This window comes from Camellia sinensis, chromosome 6, assembly GCF_055761805.1.
Source record: "Camellia sinensis isolate YWXY chromosome 6, ASM5576180v1, whole genome shotgun sequence".
Taxonomy (NCBI): domain Eukaryota; kingdom Viridiplantae; phylum Streptophyta; class Magnoliopsida; order Ericales; family Theaceae; genus Camellia; species Camellia sinensis.
This window is the reverse complement of record NC_138966.1, coordinates 200,631,921-200,647,935: the sequence shown is the minus strand read 5'-3', so window position 1 is coordinate 200,647,935 and position 16,015 is coordinate 200,631,921. Positions and strand designations below refer to the sequence as shown.

At 33.3% G+C, this 16,015-nt stretch overlaps 1 pseudogene; it reads left to right on the top strand.

Annotated features, from left to right (window-relative positions):
- Positions 1–14,150: 14,150 nt before the first annotated feature.
- On the top strand, positions 14,151–15,821 carry LOC114264456 (DELLA protein RGL2-like; annotated as a pseudogene).
- The last annotated feature ends 194 nt before the right edge of the window (positions 15,822–16,015 follow it).

Genomic DNA, 16,015 nt, shown 5'->3' with positions numbered 1-16,015 from the left:
TGTGTATATGTTACTCTCTGCCTACCTGGATGTGCACCTACAATTCTGGTAATTTTCTCTCATTTCTCTTTACTTTTCCATTGAGGACAATGTCATATTCAAGTTGGGGGATGAGGGTTATATTTTATTTTGTGCATTCCTATTTGGCTCATAATTCATGCTTATACCTATTTCACTTGACTGCATTACTTCACCTTATGTGACTTTTTGCTAGTAGGGTGATGATATTTGCATATGTTATTTGGAGATCATAGTAGACTTGTATGAAAAGGATTTATTGGGTAGATACTTGCATGCCATGTTTGCACGAGGAGAGTTGTCTATGTTTGTGGTATTAGTACACTTGTCATGAGTATGCCTTAATTCACATGAGCACACTATCATAGCAGTGATCTTTTTATTATAATCCCTGGTGTACATCATTGATAATAGCTAGAGTTGCAGAAAAGAATAAATGAGGAGCCAAGATTCTTAAAAAAAAAAAAAAAAAAAAAAAAAAAAAAAAAAAAAAAAAACCACTTGACTAGTTTGGGTCCGTAGCCTTTTTAACTCGAGTTATTAAGCCCGTAGGAGTGTCTCTACACCTAATGCCCTAAAACCATCTGGTTTGGGAGTCATTGGCCCAATGCTTGTTACATGGGTTAATTAGAAAGCTTAAGGGACATGGACATTGCACAGTTAAGAAAAAATAAGAAGAATGACTTGTTCGGATTCGTAGCCTTTTCAACTTGAGTTATTAAGCCCGTAGGGGTGTCTTTACACCTAGTGCCCTAAAACTGTCTGGTTTGGGAGTCATTGGCCCAATGCTTGTTGCATGGGTTGATTAGAAAGCTTAATGGATCAGGACATTGCACAGTCATTTAAAAAAAAAAAAAAAACAACTTTTGAAAATCTTGGCTGCAACAGGTTAGTTTTTCTGTATATGATGGGTGATATTATGAGTTACACTGGGCTATTATAGTGGATAGTTAACTAATATGGAGATTGCACTTTACACCGAGGGTACTCATGACTTGTCTACTAGCATGTACAAGTATAGGGAACTTTACTTTTGTATTAACTGAATTGTGGTTTTGACTCAATAGGTTCCTTCATGCTTGTCCACTGTGCCTTTAATGACTCATGATGTCTAAATATCATACTGTAGTGGCACATAAGTTGATTGCTAGGTGGAGTAGTGTGGTCATTTGTTGTTGAGTATATATGAATATGTTAATGTTTGTGGGTATCATTTCTGGAAACCCTCACGAGACTTTACTCGTCCACTTGGGGTAACCTTGTAGTTTAAAGGCTTGTTGCATATGCTAAATGCAACCGTTTTCCCACGAAAGAGGAAATAGATAGATTTTGTTTTATTTTATTTTATTTTACTTGCTTGAGGACTAGCAAGTAGTAAGTTGGGGGATGTGATTAAGGCCGAAATGTACGTCATTGAGGCTGTTAATTAGAATCTCTTAACTTCACTTGCTGGTCAAACTGTATATTTTATGTGTGTTGAGTGTCAATCAGGTTGTACATCGTTGGAGCATAAAATGAGCAAAAAGACAGAATTTGGGCAGAGTTGACTTTTCCGCACGTGCGTTGACTTTTTCTAGGAAAGTCAAACCGACGTTTTAAACCTGTTTGGACGAGATTGAAAGTATAAAAAGGCAAGTAAAAGGCTGGATTAGGGTTCAAAAATTTTGTTGACCTAAAGAGAGAGGCTAGGGTTTGAAAAAGAGGAAGGAACAAGAAGCTTCAAGATGTCTCCCATGGCGGTTCCTTCTCCATCTACCTCCTCCCACTCCTCCATGAGTGGCTAGTCTCCTTTTCTAGGGTTTTGAAGAAACCCTAGCCATGTAATAGGTTTTTCTTTTTTGATTTTATATTATGTAAAGGTTTGAACCATTGTATGGTGTTTTAGAAATTCTTTATATATAATTTTCATTATCTTTTCAAATATTTGACCTTCTGTGATTGTTGAATATTATCCATACATGAGTTTTTTATTCCTTCACATTCAAGGTATGCGACGAACCATGCTACGAGGAACGAGTCGTATCACTACCCTAGTTTAGAGTGAACGATTCGTATTACTTGAGATGGTTCGTGCTCGTACATTGAATGTGATAATCTTCTTGTTAAATGCTTTGAGCTTGTAGTTGCGAAGCATTAATCCGTTCAAACCATAGCATAATTAATTTCAATTGGAAACCCTAATTATGTGGTTAGTGGTGAATTCTCTACCATAGGATTTTTTTCAAATTCAGTAAACCCAATTTCATTTATTATTGATAATTTAATTCCTTAGTTTAATTTACTCGTTATTAAATTAGGTTATAAACAACCAATCTTTTTATCAAAATTAATTTAGGAATTTGACAATTAAATTAGTTTAATTTCACAATAGTCCCTGTGGATCGATACCTGGACTTGCCATTATTCTGATAGAATCTTTTGGTATAGTTTAGTATTTAATTTTGGTGTGTTCAACGACCCATCAAATTTTGGAATTTAGCCAGTGTTTGAACAAATTAACAAGATTAAGGGGCTAGCGGAAGCAAATACATAAATGTAATTGTCCAATGAGTTGTGCTGACTTATATGAAACGGAATATTTAAAAACTTTATATACATAATCAAAAGTCAATCATACATTATACCCACACACAATATAGTATCTTAAGCCCAGCCAACAAAATTAAATCAAGTCATACATATACACATAACCAACAGAACTTGAACACATGACACTTCGAGAACCTCTACGTGAGGCACAATGGTTGGCTGACAACAGAACTCAGATCCAGATAAAAGCCTTCAGGCTCGGGCTCCAGAATGCTCACCTATACATATATATACACATAATGAGTTAAAGCCCAATGAATAACATTAAGGTAAAGCGGTTAGTGAACGAAATCCGAATATATCATAAGCGGAAAACAGATCATAACATAATCATCGTCATATCAGAACATAATAATGGTACATCTCATAGAACACATCACAGAACATCTTCCGACTAAAGTAATCGGTTCCGGATACCGATTAAACACATATCACCACAATGAAGTGGCTAACGAGATCTCGTAATTACTTGTATGTCATGGACCCGCATTTTCATGTCGTCCCCCATGACTTGGGATTATCTATGGATGCCATAATAGATTTCAAACTTGGGATGTTCATTTACGTAAACAGATATCATTTCAGAAATCATAGCTTATCACATTTCATTTAGAACATAATTCATATCAACATATCTTTACAGAAATGTTACTCACAGTGGTTCCCATAAATGGTCAATCAATCCTTGAGTCTTGATCTACAATCACAAAATACATAACACATTCATGTCTTATTATTACATATTCATGTGGCTAACACGGCTTAGCTTTCATTACGTTGGTTCTTGTTCTTTCTTATCACATTGTCTAACACCCACACACACTTGCAATCTCGGAACTTAGTACATTCTTTCCTTAGTCAGTTTCTAATCCATAACCTCATTATTATGGCTTAATTAAGGCTTAGGAATGCCTAAGATGTAATAAGGATACCAAAACATGCCTTGGAACAGTTAGGAAAATTTCTGAAAATAAGGTCCACGCTCGAGCGTAGATTTCCTCGCTCGAGCGGACATGCAAAATGTGAATGGTCGCTCGAGTGCATATTCCTTCGCTCAAGCAATCTGTAAAAGACATGAAACTTCTGGAAGCTTGCAATTCACGCTCGAGCAGACTTTTAGTCGCTTGAGCGGAGTGCACGCACTCAGACTGGTTGCTTGAGCGTGAACTCCCACGCTCGAGCGTAGATGCAAATTCTGAAATTTCTAGATTGCACTTTCAAGCTCAAAACTCGAATTCCAACCTTCAAAACACATCTCTTAGGCTCCAAAACTTGAGATAACATAGTAAACTTGTAAAACATGAAGAATTTAGGATCATTTCATAAAATCATGGCCCAAGGGTTTGTTAAAAACTCACAATTTCAACTTAAAACATGATGAATGTTCATGAACACAACATGCATGTAAAATCTTTTCTTCAAACCTCATGAAACTAGCAAATTGAGCTCATAAGCTCCATGCATGTAAGAAATTCTTCCCAAAACATGATTTTAATTGAATGAACATGATAATTCAAACATGGATGATATGAATCATGTTCAAAATGATGAAATTAAACTAAACTAAGCATGCATGTATGAATTAACTCTAAATTCATCATCTTTGGTCCAATTCTTGTACATAATCACAAATTCTTCTTGAAATGATCTACTTAATGGTTAAAAGTCATAATTAAGTCTTAAATCCTTACCTAGAGTCTTCAATTAGCTAGGTACTTGCATAATCTTTGATCAATTCAAGCTATAGCCTTCAATTCTTCTTCAATCTCTTCCTTTCTCTCTCTAGAATTGTGTTCCCTCTCTCTCTAAAATGTTTCACCAGATTTTAGCACTAAGGGGCAAAAGGATTGAGCTCAAAAATGAGCTTAAGGCTCACATATAAAGCTATGATGTTAAAATACACTAATTAGAACATAAGGCTTGCCAAACGCGACTTAACGAATCATACTGAATCAATTTTTAATAAAACTTGTCATATGGTTCTAAAAATTCCAAATAACATATTGGTGGAGTCAATTTCGGTTTCGGATGCCGATAAGGCTTTCAATTTATATATTAAAGCGGAATTCCAGACAGATATTTCTACAAGTAACAGATAGTAAGCCAAATATCATGCAAATCACATAATAAACCCATAATTTATTTTATTTACTTAATTAACAACCTTAACTACTGATTAGTGGCTAATTGTGGATCGGGGTTATTACAATATGCTTCTCCTTGGTTTTAGAGAAGATAAGTATATCATCAATATAAACTACACAATAATCTTTAAGATCTTTAAAAATTGTGTCTATCCATCGTTCAATACTTGTGGTGCTATATTTAACACAAAAGGCATAACATTCCAGTGGTAATGTCCTCTAGGTGTACTGAAAGCTGTCAATTTTTTTGACTCTTTAGTTAATTGAATTTGCCAAAATCCACTCTTACAATCAAATTTGCTAAAGATTTTTGATCCTTTGGTTAAGTTAATCAAAACATCTTTTCTTGGAATAAAATATCCATCAAATTCTAAATTTTCATTTAGCCTTTTATAGTTGACTACCATTCGGGCTTTTCCTCTTTTAATTTCAGCATGGTTTCTTACCATAAAAGCTAAACTAGAGTGAGGGTTTCTAGTTTCTTCAATTAACTTTTTGTCTAAAAGTTCTTGAAGTTGAATATCAAATATATCTTGTATAGTATAGATCATTGGTCTTACTTTAATGATAACATTAGGGTCTTTTAGTTTCAAACTACAATAACGCGAACTACGTTGCCATAGTTTTAATGGATGTTCACTAAAATTTTCTTCAAAAATTTTATAAATCCAATGTGATTCATCAATAATTTTGATGATGGGAGTTAAATCACCATGTGGAACGGGCGCAAACTCTTTATCACAAATGTATTTATGTTGTTCTAATAAGGGAATATGAATTAAGATATTGTTTATGCTTAATGAAATAGCTTTTTCCTATATTTGCATTGGAATGTATTTATATATAAAATTATTGCTAAGAAGGAAATCTCCATGCATATAAGGAAAACATAGAATTTTTGGTATAATGAATTTGCTATCATTTAACCAAATAGCTATATTTTTAGCCTTGAATTGTATGGAAGTATGGTTGCCATCAATTCTAGTAACCAAAATTGGATGTTTCATTAATGTCCATTTTTCTTTTGGTATGGCATTCCATTTACATGAGCTAATTGTAGTTCCTGTGTCTATGAGAACACTGAGGCTATAGGGTTTATAACCTGCAAAATTAAATGTTCCCAATACATATGTATATCTTCTTTTTCCTTGACTAGGAGAAAAAATAATATCATCATTTTTTGTTTGAAAATAATACAAATATGCAGACTTAATATGTTCAAATTGTCTTCTTGTTCTTGGAAAAATAGGAATCTGAACATTGTTTGAAATAATAGATTCTTGATTAAAATTATTACTCGATTCTCCAATGCTTAATTTTGAAAATGATTTGTTAGAAAAATCTTTTTCAAATACAGAAGTTGATCTTTTAATTTTTGGAACTGTATTTTCAATATATAAATTTTTTCCTGATGCTTGCATTTGTAATTGTGCATGATTTTTTGTTTTAGAAGATTCTCCTTGTCCCACTAGGTCTTGGATTAACCATTGTCGAGGGACTTCTAAATCACTCCAATTCATTAGACGAGATTGGATTACTGTGTCAAATGGTCTAGGTTCAAAGATTGCAACGATTTTATTATCGTTTGATCTTGTTTTTGTTTCAGGAAATTTGGTTAATTCGTGAATTGTTTTCCAACGAATAGCCAAATCATGAGAATTTGATTTCATTCATAATTCTTGTGTTTTAAATCTTATTTTAACTGTGTCTTTAAGATTATGATCATTTATGGAAATAAAGAAATTTGGTCTAACATTAAACCAAACTATTCCATTAGCCAAATTAGATTGAATTCCTCCAATAATTGCTTTCATTGGGTCAGAAAATCTTTTATCAAAAATTATTGCCAAAATAGGAGTATCTATCTCTTGGCGAAATAAGGCTGTTATGGTTACTTGAAGTAATCCAATATGAATATATTGAATTTCAGGATATTTCTTTTTCCATCTTGCAACCTTTTTCTTATCAAAAAAAGGAATATCAATATTTCCTTCTTCTGACCATTTTGCTTGAGTGTTACCACTGTATTGTTCAAACACTCTTACTAAAAAGAAGTTAAATTTTGAAAGTTTATAAATTTGTGAAACAGTAATTTCTTGCATTTTTTCAAATTTTTCTAATTCTTTGTCGGTAAAAGTTTTTTCTTCTCCAATTACATCTCCAAGTCGAATTGCCTATAATTCTTCTTGAGATATACTATCTGCTTCTTGAGATATTTCTTGATTATTAATATTAATCATCATGAAGATTAGTTCTTCACCTGAACTTTCTTCTTCATCAAAAATTTCTTCGCCATATATTATTTCAAAATCTTGTTCTTCAAGAACTTTGATCATTTTCTTTGCACTTTTTTTCCCTTTTTGGGCATTCGGATGCATAGTGACCTTCTTCGTTGCAAATGTAACATTTACAAGTTTTCTTTTTTGAAACACCTGTTGGTTTCTTTTTTCGAATATACTTTTTCTTTTTTGAAAAAGTTTTGTTCTTTTTCCAAGGTTTCCATTTATATTTTCTGCGTTTTTTGGAAAATCCTTTTCGTTTAGGAAATGTATTAAAACCAAATTTTCAAATTTTTTTTTTAAATTTTATCACAACATTTTTGACCGTATTATGAGTTGGAAATTTGATTTTTTATTTATTTTTTCGCCCTTGCTTCTAGACACCGATCTGCTATTAGTCTTAAAACATAATTAATGCGAAAACCAAGATTATCATATTTCTTCCTTCCCCTATTTTTTTGAGAAATTCAGGATATTTAATACATAATTCATCCCATGGATTAGGGAGTTTATGGAAAAATTGATCTAATCAGGGTTGATTTGCTAGTAGATCAATAAGATAACAATATTTTTTAAAAGTTTGAACATAGTCTTCAAAAAGAAAAATATTACATAGTTCTAATTTTGTCAAAATATAATTTGCATCGGCTTGCAAATTAGTATCTCCTGCAACATCACATAAATTTTCTTTTATGATTTTTGTGAATTCAGCTAAGATGGTGTCAAATGTGAGAAAATTTGCCAACAAAGCCGTTTTTTGACTTTTTCAGTTTCAGATTTTTTCTATTATCTTAACCATTGCAACATATCTCTATGGAGAGTTGCTGTAATATAATCAAGAAATTTTTTCTTTGACCAACTATTTTAATAATTTGTAATAATTATGGACAATGATTATGCCCAATCATCAATTACGTGTGGTTGATCCTTAAATGGAACATGAGACAAATCTAAATAAGTACCATTTTGAGCTATTATATACTTATGATTATTATCTTTTCTAGATATTACTGGCTCAGGTGTAGGATTGAAGGTACGTTTAGTGTTAGTATCATTTTTAACTTCATTTGTTTGAATAAAGTCAAAATTTTCTCCATCTCCCCATGTGCCAAATAATTCTGGATCAATTGGCTCTTCTGCCTTTATTTTCCCTTTATTTTCTAGTGAAATATCTTGATCTAATGTTTCTTCAGATGAGGATGATTGGCTGTCATCATCATTGGTTGACATATTAATATCATAACTAAAGTGCTGTAAAAGGGTTTTATGTTCTAGATAAGTTATCTGGGTCTTTCTATAATTTTCTCCAATAATCCAATATTTTAACAATATTTTCATATTCAGTCATGTTATAGATGTTGGTTTGAAGTACCATAATGTCTTTTGTACCATAAAATAACTTAGGAATGAAATTATCTCTTGGACTATTTATTCCATCATTGTTTATGAAGGATATAGTTTATAATTTTGTCACTAAATTGTTTATTTGGTTTTTTGCTTCTTTGTTTTAGTCAATATTTATTATAGAACCCAAATTTTCTATTTTAGATTCTAGACTCAACTTTGGTTTCTAAATAATTTTGATTTTTATCTAATTTAGAAAACCAAGAACACATAATATTCGTAATATTATTTAAACTGGAACACACAATATTTATATTTGCAGACTCTTTAGTAATATGCAAATTATGGTCATATTTATTATTAACATATTTTTTGTATTTCCAAAACATATTATATCTTTAGGGTTAATTGCCATCATAGATTGCTGTCGGTACCTAAGACTCTCCTAGTGTATTTATCTAGTGCCTAAAACCTCTCTTTATGATCTTAAAGACTTAATTATGGCTAATAGTTAAAAGATCTTAATGAGTATATGGGTTTTGACATACACTAAGTATATAGGTTTTACAACAAGTATAAATCAAACAAATAATTATGAAGATATAAAATACAAAGGATGCACAATTAAATACTAAACTTGACTAAGAATTTTTTTTGTTTTAATTTTTTTATAGCATAAAGCAAACCATACACACTTATATATATTAAAAATTTAGACGTAGAGAGAAATACTTACATAGCTTGATCTGACTTTCTAAAACTCTTCACTAAGCTTTGATATCACTTACAAAACAAAAAAAGAAATGAGTTTTCTACTATTTTTATTATGGAATTATGATGGAGTTATGGAGATTATGGAATTAGAGACGAAGTTGGAAACACAAAGATGGAGAGAATTTACATTGTTTATTATGTTGGCTAGAAAGCCAATTTATAGAATACATCTTACATATACAAACAAATCCATAAAGTCATCCTAGTCTATTAACATTATTACATTGTAGAAAATTAGCGCACCAATACGTCCAAAATTTTGCACCTTTCCACCAAAGGCTATAAGCGTAGACATAGGCTTGGACAAAAGTTCTACAAAAAATAAATAAAAGATCAAAAAAGTCTTGACAATAATAAATAAAAACTTACCATTATTGGTTATATTCTAACACTACAATTATATACACTATTATATATACTGTCTACCCTCCTCGGTTTTCAAAGGGATAGACTGAAACAGATAAGATTGGGCTAATCTTTTATGTTTTGTAGCGTCGACTGAAAGGATTTGTTTGACCACTTTTCGCCTGGAGGCTTCTCCTCTCTCCTCCGTGGTGTATAAAAGGAGACCCATTTCCCTTGGTTTTACACAGATTTTTGCCTTTCAGGACTATACAGTCAGTCTGTTTTGTTTATAATTTTCTTCCTGTGTTGAGAGAGTGCTGCCATTGTCAATTCGCGAAAGCTAACAGAAGGTGTTTGTACGTTAGCCAGTCTAAACTATCTTATCCTGGGAGACAAAAGTCGACGTTCCTTCAATACTCAAGGTGAGGCGGCTAATCGGTTTTAAAGATACTGTGGTATCACACAGAATCTGGTTTGATTCTTTGTTTTCAATATTTCTGTTAATCATGTTTCATGCTCTAAAATGTAATTTATTAAATATGAATTTATTGGATGTATTTTAATTTAATTTATCAAATCATGAATCTATTTATCTTGTTTAATTATACAATTTGTACAACATATCATTAGTTGCTTGTGAATGTAGTCCTACACATTCACATAATTTCTTCCTTGAATTAGTTTGAGTTTTAGGACTTGCACAATTCATAAGCTACACAACAGTATAATTTAAACTTCTTGTATGACTGAGGTAGCTTAGTCGTCGTTCACCATGAGTTATGATTGATTCATGTACAATATTATTTTGATCTAAACACTAATATAAAATTGTGGAGGTGGATCTGTTTGTGCCTAGAAAGGGGTGACTGCCAAATTCTAAGAAAAATTACCAATTAAAAATTTGAAGTTTTTTTTTTTTTATCAACAACAAAGAAATTTATTAATGAACAAAAAGAAATAGGGAAAATTAGTCTAAGGTCCTTTTTCCATTTTGAGTAATGGAAGAAATCCATAATATTATTTTATGATGTCTAAGCTCTCTCAATTCTACACCTTATATCACAGAGAAATTTGTGTTTTCCAAATCAAATCTCATTTCTCTCTCACACCCTAAACTCTCTTTTTCCTCACCGTCGAACACCTGCTTCATTAATTTTGTATTTTGTGTTTCATTAAGTATTTTGCCACATCGATCATATATAATCTTGATCACTGAATCACAATGAAAATTAGCCTTGGACTTTTAAGCAATCCAATATTAAGGCACAAATAATGTTAAAACCACAACAGTTTCACACAAAAGCATATATATGTACATGCAAACACATATATGTATAGAAATATATATGAAGAGTGAATGAATGCGTACCAGAACTGAATCGAGCAAGTGGCTGGTGGGAAGGGTAGAGAAAGAATCATCCATGGATGGGTGTGTAAAAAGAGATCAAGAGAGAGAGAAACTGATATTCATTCAAAGTATCATCGCATGTGATTACATTGATTGAGATTGAGACTCTGAAGATCGTCGAGAACTAGTTCCGAGATCAGCCTCCTTACCTCGTTTTTTTTTTTTTTTTTTTCTCTTTGAATTTTACAATTTTATTTGGATTTGGTAATTTTTTCTAGATTTGACAATTTTCTCTGCATTACTCTTGAATTTTCTCTGAATTTTGACAATTTTCTCTGGATTATCGTTGAATTTTCTCTGGACTGAATTTTGACAATTTTCTCTGGATTATCGTTGAATTTTCTCTGGATTTGACAGTTTTCTCTAGATTATCATTGAATTTTCTCTGGATTACCCTTGAATTTTTGCTAGATTTGGTAATTTTCTTTCAATCGAATTTTCTCTGAATCGATGTTGAGGGACTTTAAATATTATGAAAATATTAAATATCCTTTATACTATAAAACCTTAATATTAGGGACCTTAAAAAAAATCTCTCACAAAAATAAGAATGAGGCATCTTCTGCAATGAAAATTAAAAAAAGAGAGAAGATACAAAATCCAGACAAGACTAAGGGTTGGTTTGGGATATTCTAAAAAAGTGCACTTTTTGATTTATTGGCTTATATGGGTTGGGTTTGGGTTGTGTTTGATGTGATGTGTTAGAGAGGTGATGTGATTTAAATAAGATGATGTGACTTAAATAAGATAGTGACTTTTTGACTTTTTGTATTATTTAGGCCTAGTTTGGGAAGACTAAATAAGTGCACTTTTTGACTTTTTTTGTATTATGTGTAGAAAAAGTAGAGAGGAGATGTTGATTGATGTGACCCAAAAAAGATAAAAAGATGAAATAAGTGCATTTTTTTGACAGTAGCCAAACTAGGCCTTAGTAGATGCCAAACTTGGCCTAAATCAAAATCCATTACACATACGCTAACATAAAATGAAATCCTTTTAAAAAATGAAATCCTTTTAAAAAGAAGATTCACCGAAGCGAAAAGAGGTTCCGTGACAAATTTTATCCCCCAAAAATTCCACATCCGGAATTTATCTCCTAACGCGCATTCCTTGCCCGAAATTTACCTTCGAAAACCTACCAACTCGACGTTCATTCTCCACTCCTCATGACTCTGAAAACTTGATCTGATAGCACTACGATTCTAGTTGCTAGTTGCTCTGATTCTACTCCTCACGGCTCCGTTACTCCAAAGACCAAGGATAGGTATGCAGTGCAACTATGTGTGGGTTTTTATTCAAAACACTCTGTTATGAAACAATTTATGTGATTAAAAAAATCTTAAGGTTTATCTCAATTGATTGAAAACAATGGGTTCGATAAAACTGTTAGAACTTTTATAGCTCTAGATTTCTTTCTCTCAATGTATGTAGAAGTTCTTTCAAGAGAAAACAAGTTGGTATTTATAAAAAGCACAAAGGTTAAAACCTAATTGAACTGGCATCCGTAGGTGCGCTCGAGCGGGGCTCACATGATCTTAACCTTTTATTGCCGACACCATTATGCTCGAGTGGGCTTCAAGAGTGTGCTTAGAGTAGAACTCTTAGGATCTATGCGGAATACAAAACTTTGCTTTTATTGAGAAAGCTTCAAGCGAGTTTCAAGCAGGGCTTGCAGGATACATTGCTTCTGTTGAGTGAGCTTAAGGCGACTTTCAAGCAGAGCTTGCAGGCGGGCTTTGAGTCCTTTGGAGTTGGGTTTTCTGGCCTGATTTTCAAAACTTTTAAGACTAAAAGTCATCAGGATCAAATTAGGGTTAAATATGTCAAGTTTGTGTAATGTAAAACACATGTCCTAATTCTGATGCAACATACTCAAAGAAGTAGATTTGTGCGAGTAACAAAGTAATGCTGTCATTAATGATGCCTGTCTTCAAGCCGCAACACTCTTGGACACTCACCTAACCTATCAACCCATTACAAGCAAACCCAAGTTCTATGAAGCTTTCTCTGAGCACGTCCCATCTTCTTATTTTTTTGTACATTATTTTCTTATTACATATCTGTGCTCGTCTGTGACAACCTTTTTTGTTCATTTATGGAATTTCCTTTAAAATTAAACTATAAGAGAAGATAATAGAACCTTCAAATCTTGTGCTTCCACCATTCCTGTTGTTCATTTAGTTTTTATGTAATGACAAAAGGATCTTAATCCTTATATTAAATTATTGTATTTGGCTCAGCTGATTGGAGCTGAGATTTTAATGCTTCAAATGAATGAAAATTATCTATATATTTTTAATTTTAATTTTCTATTTTTACATTATTGGTGACAAAAAAAATGCATGAATTTTGTCTATTGTAGCTGGGTGACTTTTTTTAGAAGTTTTGATTAAAAATTTGGGTCATACTAACGACAGACAGCCTGTAGACTGTGCCAATAAGAAGAAAATGCCAAAGAAGTTAGAATCTCAATACAATTTTTACATATCCCAAAACAAATTTACATATTTTTATACATTTTGTACACATCTACCAACGTTATTGACAGCTGCTGTCATTAGCATTTTCCTAAAACCTCACACGCACAAAATTTCAACTTGACCTTGCTCCTTCAACATTGGATTTGATTCCTATACTTGGTTATAACATTAAAAAAATCTACCTAGGAAAATTTAACATGCTTGTTTTGTGGCTAGCAAATCAATACAACATTCATTTAGTCATTGTTCTTTGAATCCAAGTGTTGGTCCAGCAATGACATTGAACACATCAACATCAAAGCAACTGTCAGTGATGTTCTTAACTAGGTGGGAGACTATGTCAATCCATGTTAATTCATTGGAAAATGGTCTTTATCAAGGAGTCCTTTGCAAGATAAGTAAAAAACCTTGTATTTTTGTAAAAGATCTGGAATTTCTATATCTGTAGGACTGCTAGAAATACACTTATGATTTGAGAAACCAAATACTGAAAATTTTGCATTATTTTCGACTTTATGGAATGAATAAAATTCTCTTTTGAGCATTTCAATGTTGGTGGGGTTTCAGGTAACTATAGTTTTTCTAAGGGCTTTGAGACTAAGGAAGGAATGAACATGGGTGAACATACTCATTTTTATGGGAAAGCAGATGGGGGAGAATCATGGGAGATTGATTCATTTTCTTCGAACTTTGGGTTCTATGCAGGGAACACAGTCCAGGATGGACATGGATGGTCCAAATATCAACAAGAACACCAGTCACAGCTGTTTTCAAATATTGGGATTCTGGATGATTTATATTGTGATATCCTCACCCCACCATTTCAATCATGTCCTGTAGAGATTACAAAGCTTGCCAGCGTCCGCACTGAAAATTTGCTGCTTGATGAATCCAAAAAGGAAAAGCCATGTCCAATTCCTTTGGCCTCGCTTGGTATACTAAGCAACTCTGGCGTGGGTTTAGACGATTGAATAGGGAAAAGATAGAACTGCAAAGCTATGGAACCACAAGCACTAACCCTGTGCCTAAGATGGGTGGCCAAAAATTACCAACTGAAGATATTTTACGTCTGGCTGGAGAAATTTTCATCCTATTCTCTTCCCAAAGGGTTAATGATCTCTCCATGCTAAATCATCCCTTTCCTAGTTCATGCCTTGATCTGTCTAATGATGAGAGTGAGGATGTGGAACTTGTCCAGAATCTTCTAGCATCAGCTGAGAAAGTAGGCCAGCAACAATATGACCGTGCAAGCAAACTCCTCAGCCTATGTGACTTGTCTTCTAATACTGGAAATCCTGTACAAAGAGTAGTTTACTATTTTTCTGAAGCTCTTCGAGAGAAGATTGATCGGGAAACAGGAAGAATCGCGTCAAAGGGTTGGGGAAAGAAGTAGTTGTTAGATCTTGATGAGGCAATGATGAGCCTCAACCCTGTCATCTTTGCATTTTTCAAGTTGTGCCCTTCTTTCAGGTTTTCCTATTCCCTGGAATGCAAGCTATCATAGAAAGTGTAGCAGAAGCAAGCAAGGTCCATTTAATTGACCTTGAAAGGAACGGGGTACAATGTGCAGTCTGGATGCAAGCTCTTGCAGGTCGATCCGAATGCCCCCTTGAGCTTCTCAAGATAACCACTGTTGGAACCAAGTCAAAATCAACAATTGAGGAGACAGGTAAGCAGTTGATGAGTTTTGCCCAGTCCAAAAACTTACCCTTCTCTTTCAATGTCGTTATGGTTTCAGACATGCTAGATCTCAAGGAAGATCTGTTTGACCTAGAGCCAGAGGAAACAGTTGCTATCATTGCAAGATATTCATTAAGGTCCATGCTTGCAAGGCCAGATTGGCTGGAATCTTTGATGAGAGTGATTAGAAATATTAATCCATGTTTATTGGTGGTCACTGAAGTCGAGGCAAACCATAATTCTCCTGTCTTTGTTAATCGTTTCATTGAAGCTCTTTTCTTCTATGGTGCTTTTTTTGACTGTCTGGAAGATTGTATGGACCAGAACGATCCAAACAGGAAGGTGTCAGAATCAATGTACTTTAGTCAGGGATTACAAAATATATTTTCGGCTGAGGGAGAGGAAAGGACAATTCGACATGTGAATATCAGTGTCTGGAGAGCCTTCTTTGCCCGGTTTGGGATGATGGAGGAAGAACTAAGCACGTCATCATTATATCAAGCGAGTATGGTGGTTAAGAATTTTGCTTGTGGGAGTTCTTGCACGTTTGGTATGGATGGGAAATGCCTTATAATTGGTTGGAAGGGAACACCTATTTATTCTCTTTCTGCTTGGAAATTCGTATGAGAGGGATTGAATGAAAGTTTGCTAGTTTTTTGTTTTTTTAATTCTATATGAAGTTCTCAATTGACCTCTACACATCCTGGTTCTAGATATCAGGTCACGTAATGCTAGACAAATAGCAATACTTGGTGTTGATTTGTCATTTTAGATGCCTTCACAACTTTGTTTTTGTACAGAGTACAGTTGCTGTGTGGGTCACTCCTGGGCTGTCTCACATGTGGTGCCCTTGATCCAAATTGTACTTTCACAAAGAAGAATGTGAAGGTCTATATGATAACAATCATAAATCTCTGTTGACAAACAAGTTTTTCAGGTTTATGAGTATTTCTT